This window comes from Phalacrocorax aristotelis, chromosome 12 (genome assembly GCF_949628215.1).
Source record: "Phalacrocorax aristotelis chromosome 12, bGulAri2.1, whole genome shotgun sequence".
Taxonomy (NCBI): domain Eukaryota; kingdom Metazoa; phylum Chordata; class Aves; order Suliformes; family Phalacrocoracidae; genus Phalacrocorax; species Phalacrocorax aristotelis.
In genome coordinates this window covers 1,705,031-1,711,030 of record NC_134287.1, presented here as the reverse complement: position 1 = coordinate 1,711,030, position 6,000 = coordinate 1,705,031, and the positions used below count along the sequence as shown (strand labels likewise).

Here is a 6,000-nt window from a genome sequence, read left to right as displayed (position 1 = left end):
TCTGGTTCCCCAGAGCTCCTGAGGCTTGGGGATACCAGAAGCTAAGGCGAGCGCTGACCTAGACTGCAAATACAAAGCCCCAGATAAAGCAGGACAGTGCTGTGAAGAGCTCATCCCCTTCTCCCTGCTAGTTACGTACCTACCACCGCATCCAGGCACGTGCCCGGGCCCAGCGGGTGCTCCCCGGCAGCCATGGGGGTGTGCGGCAGAGGGCAGGGAGGGCCGCTCACCTGCCCTTCATGGAGGGGAGGTGGAGGGAAGGTGCCACGGCACAGAGTGTGCAGAGGAGGAGGCCTTTGCTTCCACAAAGCAGGGTATGGCGGCTGCAGTGAGCGACTCAGAGACCCAGACAGCACAGCCAGCCGCTGCCATCCCAGACTGCCGCTCACCAGGGCTCTGGTCCCAGTCCCTCTCTGCAGTCCCCTCCCTTCCTCTCCTTTCCAATCCTCTTGTACCGTTTTCTTGGCAAGGGTGCTGGCTTTCAGCCCCTACACCTCATGTGCCCTATTGATAGCTGGTAATTTATGTAAATCTCCTAATATATGGATTCTGGGATCAGGACAGAGGGTTTGTGTGTGAGATGAGATTAATATGTTTGCAGATTCTCTCTGCAAAGAGAGGAAGAGAGGCAGGCAGGGCCGGGACGTTCGCCCTAGGTCTCTATTAGCACCTCTGCTTGCACCAGCCATGCCCGGCCTCTGCCTCCCTGTGGCTGGTGGTGTGGGGGACTCTCCCTGCTTTGGCCACCCCGGTCAGCCGCAGCCAGCCTTGCTGTCCAGGCACCCCAGAGAGCCCATTTCTGGGAGGCCACAAAGCGTCGGGTAGCGGTTTCCGTCTCTCTCTGCTCCCCTGAAGTTTCAGCATCTCCGGAAGGTGGCCGGGATGAGCTGTGACGGAGGCTGCTGCCGCCGCAGGATTGTGTGGCCCCCTGGAAGTGCTGGAAAACTGCGGCTCAGCTTTATTCTCCCTGTGGCAGTTCAGGACAGCAGAGGCTACTTGTCACCACTGGCCTCTTGGTGCAGCTGGGGCTCAGGGTCTTCTAGTCCAGCTGAAATCAGGGACAGGGTGGTGTGAGGAGCAGGGCACAGGCGGGGTGACCAGCGTGCCTGGGCAGGGGGGAAGATGGTGATCCCGGTGCCTGGCTTGGTGCCCACTCCCTGGGCTGACATGACAGGCTGAGGCTGAAGGATGGGGGGGGATGACACGTGCCCCTGTCCCGTCCCTCTGGGGGACTGCGGTCCCTGGAGCAGGAAGGGCTACTTCGACACCCAGCCCTGTCCTGGGGCTGCATGCCTTATCCCTGCACACCTCCTGGCCCAGCACCTGTGCTTGGCTGCCTGGGCTCAGCGTGGTGCCATGCCGGTGGGTCGGACGGGGAGGCAGAGCCCACCACGGCACGCTGGGGTCTGAGGGGAGCTGGGGCGGGAGTGGTGGGGAAGGGAGGCACCCTCTGATTCAGATGTTCCCGAGGAGTGTCCGTGGCACACCTGACATTCAGAAACCAGAAATCCTGCTGATGGATAGGATTGGATGTGGTGGAGTATATTTCACACTGTGTCATTTATCCTGGTGCTGCCTCATGTGAAATGTCAGCTGTCCAGGAGCTTTTCTGATCGCTCTTTGAAGTACTGGTTTCTGATATACTCAGGAGAAGGTTGTTTTTTCCCCCCAGGTCAGGGACCAGGAGTGGCAACAACTTCTCTCTGCGCCGGGGCCCTCGCTAGGACCTGCCAGCTCAGCCCCATGTACCGAGTGTCCCAGCAAGGGGTCCTGCTGCCCTCCTTTCCCCTGGGGCACCGCTGCTCCTTTTTGGGACTGTACAAACCCCTTTTTCCCACCCCACCTCTCTCTGACAGCACTGCCTCCTGTGCTCCCTCTCCCTGCCTGCGCCTGGATTTGTTCCCAACACTCTTTTTAGCCTTTGGAGGAATATTTTTAACTCTCCTGGGGTTGCTGCTGTTGACAATGGAAATCTATTGTGTTTTATGTGCCTGGAAAATGAATTTCCATGTCAGAAGAGGAGAGCAATTATCACAAGCAAGAGAGATCAAATTGGGTCTTTAAAAAGAAAATAAAGTTCAGATCTTATCTGATTAATGAGATTTCTTCCAAACCTTAACAAATCTTAATTACAGTGACTCTGCTGGAAGGGATGAGGTAAAGCTGGGATTGGGGGCTATCTAAACAGAACCGCTCTCTTCCGAGCTAGAGTACATCCCTGCATGAAAGCAGCAGGGACGGCCATTGAGTGCGGAAAGCTGCTCAGCTGGAAACCAGCAAGGCAGGATTCTCCATGGAGCCTGAGCAGCTCCTTCCCCAAAGGCCCGCAGCGCTGGGGGAGAGCCCCGCCGGCCCTGGCCGGCAGCGAGACTGCTGCCTTGCTCTGGCCCCGATCCTGGCACCGCTTTTTGCTCCAGATCTCTCCTTGCTGCTACAGATTTTTCACCTTTTTTGTCTTCTTTCTGTAATAAGAATGATTGTTCAGCTGTAGAGGATTTTTATTCTCACTTTCCTGATTTATTTTTTAAATAAGTTGAGGGATGCAAAGTTGTTTATTCAGTTTATGTCCACAAACCACTTTCAGATTATTTTATTGGATTGCTTGCGTAACACGGGCCAGAGATTGTCCCCCCGTTACCCCTTTACTGAATACAATAACTTTCTTCCCAAAAGAACACGAGTCTTGAGCAGAAGATGTTGAGAAAGGGAGACTCCAGGGCTTCCCGTAACACTCTGCTCTAATGGTTAATCACCCCGACTTCCTCAGACGAAGTAAAATAAAATAGAAAAGGTCCAGTACTTTATTTTTAATTGGGACTTGTCTGGCTTCAGCATTTATCCATTGGCTCTTGTTACGGCTTTCTCTGGCAGATTAAAGAGTTCTTTAGTACCTGGTATTTTTTCCCCCAGGAAGAAATTTATATGCGGGAAGCAAGTAACCTCTTGATCTTTTTAATAAACTAAACAAATGGCTCCCTTCGAATCCTTGGTGTAGTATGTTTTTCCCCCAGTTTTGGGTAATGTTTTGGGGCTCTTCAATCCTGTCACCAGAAAACAAGCCGGGAAGAAAAGAGAAGGAAACAGAAACAAGTCCAAAACCCTGGAAAATCAGACAGGCAAGCCCTTCCTCCCCTTTGTCTGTATGAATACATTCTTTCCCTTCCCACTGCCTTTGAAACAAATTTGGGAAAATACCACTCACCTAGAAGACATTTTCCCAATCTCTGTATGATTTCAGATTAATTATTAACCGCTATCACCAGCGATGGAACTGGCTGTCAGCATTTGAGTGAGGGGTAAAAATGACAACAGATCTGTGTATTTAAGGACATGTAGATGTTCAGGCTATCAGTGGGAATTACAGGACGGGTTGCGGAGTGCCCGAGCATCTCTCCTCACTCCGCCGTGCTGCTCCGGCACAGAGCCCGGCTGGGGCAGCGAGAGAATGGGCCCCGATGGGAGTTTCTTCTCCGGTCGGCCCCGGGAATGAGGCAGCCCGAGAAGCTGAAGTCGTGCGAAAGAGCCAGTCACGGCAGGATCTGAAGAGGAGGAAAATAAAGCAGGTACCAATGATGCGCACGTGTCCTCTAAAAACTTTCCTCTGTTGGGCTCCTATGACCTGTACCTAGTGTTTCCAGCTTAAACTGGTAGGCACAAATTTTGCTTGTGTCCCTGATTTACTCACCAAGGTTTCACCTTCTCTTCTCAGTCCTGCAAAGTTTCAAAATGTGTGAATAATTTAAATTATTTTTGCCTCATTTCCACTGTCCGATATGATTCCCATCTGCCTGTCTTGTTTGCCTGATTTATGAAGGTTTGTTTTTTTTTAGACATTGCCTCAATTTTTACTAAGGGAGAGAATTATTTTATCATGATAAATTCTGTTATTTTACTGTCAGCTTTCTCCTCAAGGCCCTGATTTGGTGAAGCCCTTCTGCAGTTATTCCACTTCAGGCATGTGTTTAAATCTTCTCGGAAGAAATGGTCTTGGGCACAGAATTGAAATCAAATATTTTCCTTAATTGAGAGTCAAATCTTCGGCAAATATCCTGACTTGCCCCACTCCTAGTTGTGATGACATTTGCAGCCTTTAATTTCTGTCACGACACTGGGAGAGGAACAAGCACAAATACATTTAGAGAGAACTGTTGTTTCCCTTCCATTTCCTTATACTTTGCAATGAAATCTGTTTTTTGCATTTAAAGCAAGGACACATCTTCCCTAGTATCAACAGCTTTAACTGTTCAAAAATGTAAGAGCAAGCCCTCAAAGCAACAAGATTATAAAAATAACATAGTTGGGATTCTTGTACTGGCTTTCTGTTTTACGGGTGTGCATGCGTCACATATTCAAGCCATTCTCTGCATTGTCCAGGGTTAGAAAGTTACTTTTTAATTGAAGGCTGAATTCCTGATCCTTTTTCTTCCCGTGCTTCCTTCTTCCCCAAACTCCGCATATTATTTTAGCTGGAAGGATCCCATTTCTGCCTGTGATACTGCTCTCCCAAGGCGGTGCCATTGGGTTAGGAGCAGGCAACTGGAGACTGCAGCTCACCAAGCCGGTGTGAATCTACAAGCAGAGCCTGGCTTGACTATGCTGACTCTTCAAAAATCATGGGCTTGATCCCCATTCACCTTTCACAGTTGCAAAACTGGCTTAAAAATCACCATGTTAAAAAAAAAAAAAAAGGAATTAGCAAGTGGCTTCTTTTCTGATGCCATTGTGTTGTGGAACAGCAGGCCAGCTTTCAAGCTTTTTGCTGCATCCACAACAAATAGTTATTTCTTAAGAAAAAGGATTAAAACAGTCTGCTCAGATCTTTGCATATAATCCTATGACTCCAGGACCCAAAGCTTTGAGTAATATCAAAATCGAAATAAATTCTCCCTGTGAGAATCATAAGAATCTGCCAAATTAGTTCACGGGGGTAAACAAACAGCCAAATATTAGTATTCCACACTAAGAGCTAAATCCTATAAGTGGGGCCAGGGTTGCACATGGATTATCCTTTTATAGTTCAGGCATGGATTTACCAAGGGGATTATAGGCCTTCCCCTCCCCACCCTCCCTCCCTCCCCTCCACCCCTGGTGCTGCCCAGTGTTGCAACTCCCACCCCACCGCCCGGTTCCTCCCGCAGCCCCGACACCCTTCCGCGGGCACGGGGCTGCATCTGCCCCTCGCTCCGACGTCCCGAGCACCCCAGAAGCAGGGGCAAGGGTCACCCCCGTGCTGAAGATGACAAAAGCAGGGCCAGGGGCAATGCAGAGGTTGGTCGGTCCCAGGCCCTGAACGGGTGCAGCATCCCTGGGGGATGGGAGATTAGTCCCCAGCCGCCCCGACCTCCTTTCTCCCTGCCACTACTTTGTATTGCCTGACGCCGTCTCCTGAACGGGGATAACGACAAGTTGAGCTGACGCCCTGCTTCAGTTTTCCTTCCCTACTGGTCTGATATTGCAGTCCTCATGGCTTGTCACTCTTAACATCCTGCACATTTCCACCGCGTCCCTCGGAGCGTTGGAAGGCTTTGATTGCGCCCAGGGTGCTTTGCATGATGCCAAGGTGCCACGTACTTATAGATTTGATGGACTTATTCCCTCCTTGGCTCTCTTTCCCTACTGTACGCACACATATCTGCCTGTGCATGCACAATCACACACGCACACGTTTTATTATCAAAGTAAACATAGCTATTTTTAACTGGATTTTTGCTGCTCTTTTCAGGCAGAAACAATTCTGCAACAGCACTTCCTTGCTCTGATCCTTTTATTTGTGTATTTTATAGATTATTACTATTATATAAAAGTGCCCAGTGCTTTACAAGACATAAAATATAGATAATCTCTGTCATGAGGAGCGCGCAATCTAAACAAACCAGACAACGTAGACAGGGCTCCCTGAGAAGCACAGAGGAGTGGAGATTAGTCTTGTTTCGTTTTTATAAATATATGGCTAACATTAGCGGACAAGAAATAGACACGTTTTCTTCTTCTTCCCCTTCC

The 6,000-nt window shown here is 49.7% G+C and overlaps 1 long non-coding RNA gene across 1 annotated transcript in view; it reads left to right on the top strand.

The window, feature by feature from the left end:
* Positions 1-2,792: 2,792 nt before the first annotated feature.
* Positions 2,793-6,000, top strand: part of LOC142063601 (uncharacterized) — a 41,492-nt gene continuing 38,284 nt past the window's right edge. Inside the window, exon 1 of the long non-coding RNA XR_012662812.1 lies at positions 2,793-3,563. This is a non-coding gene — a long non-coding RNA (uncharacterized LOC142063601). The remainder of the gene's footprint in view (positions 3,564-6,000) is intronic.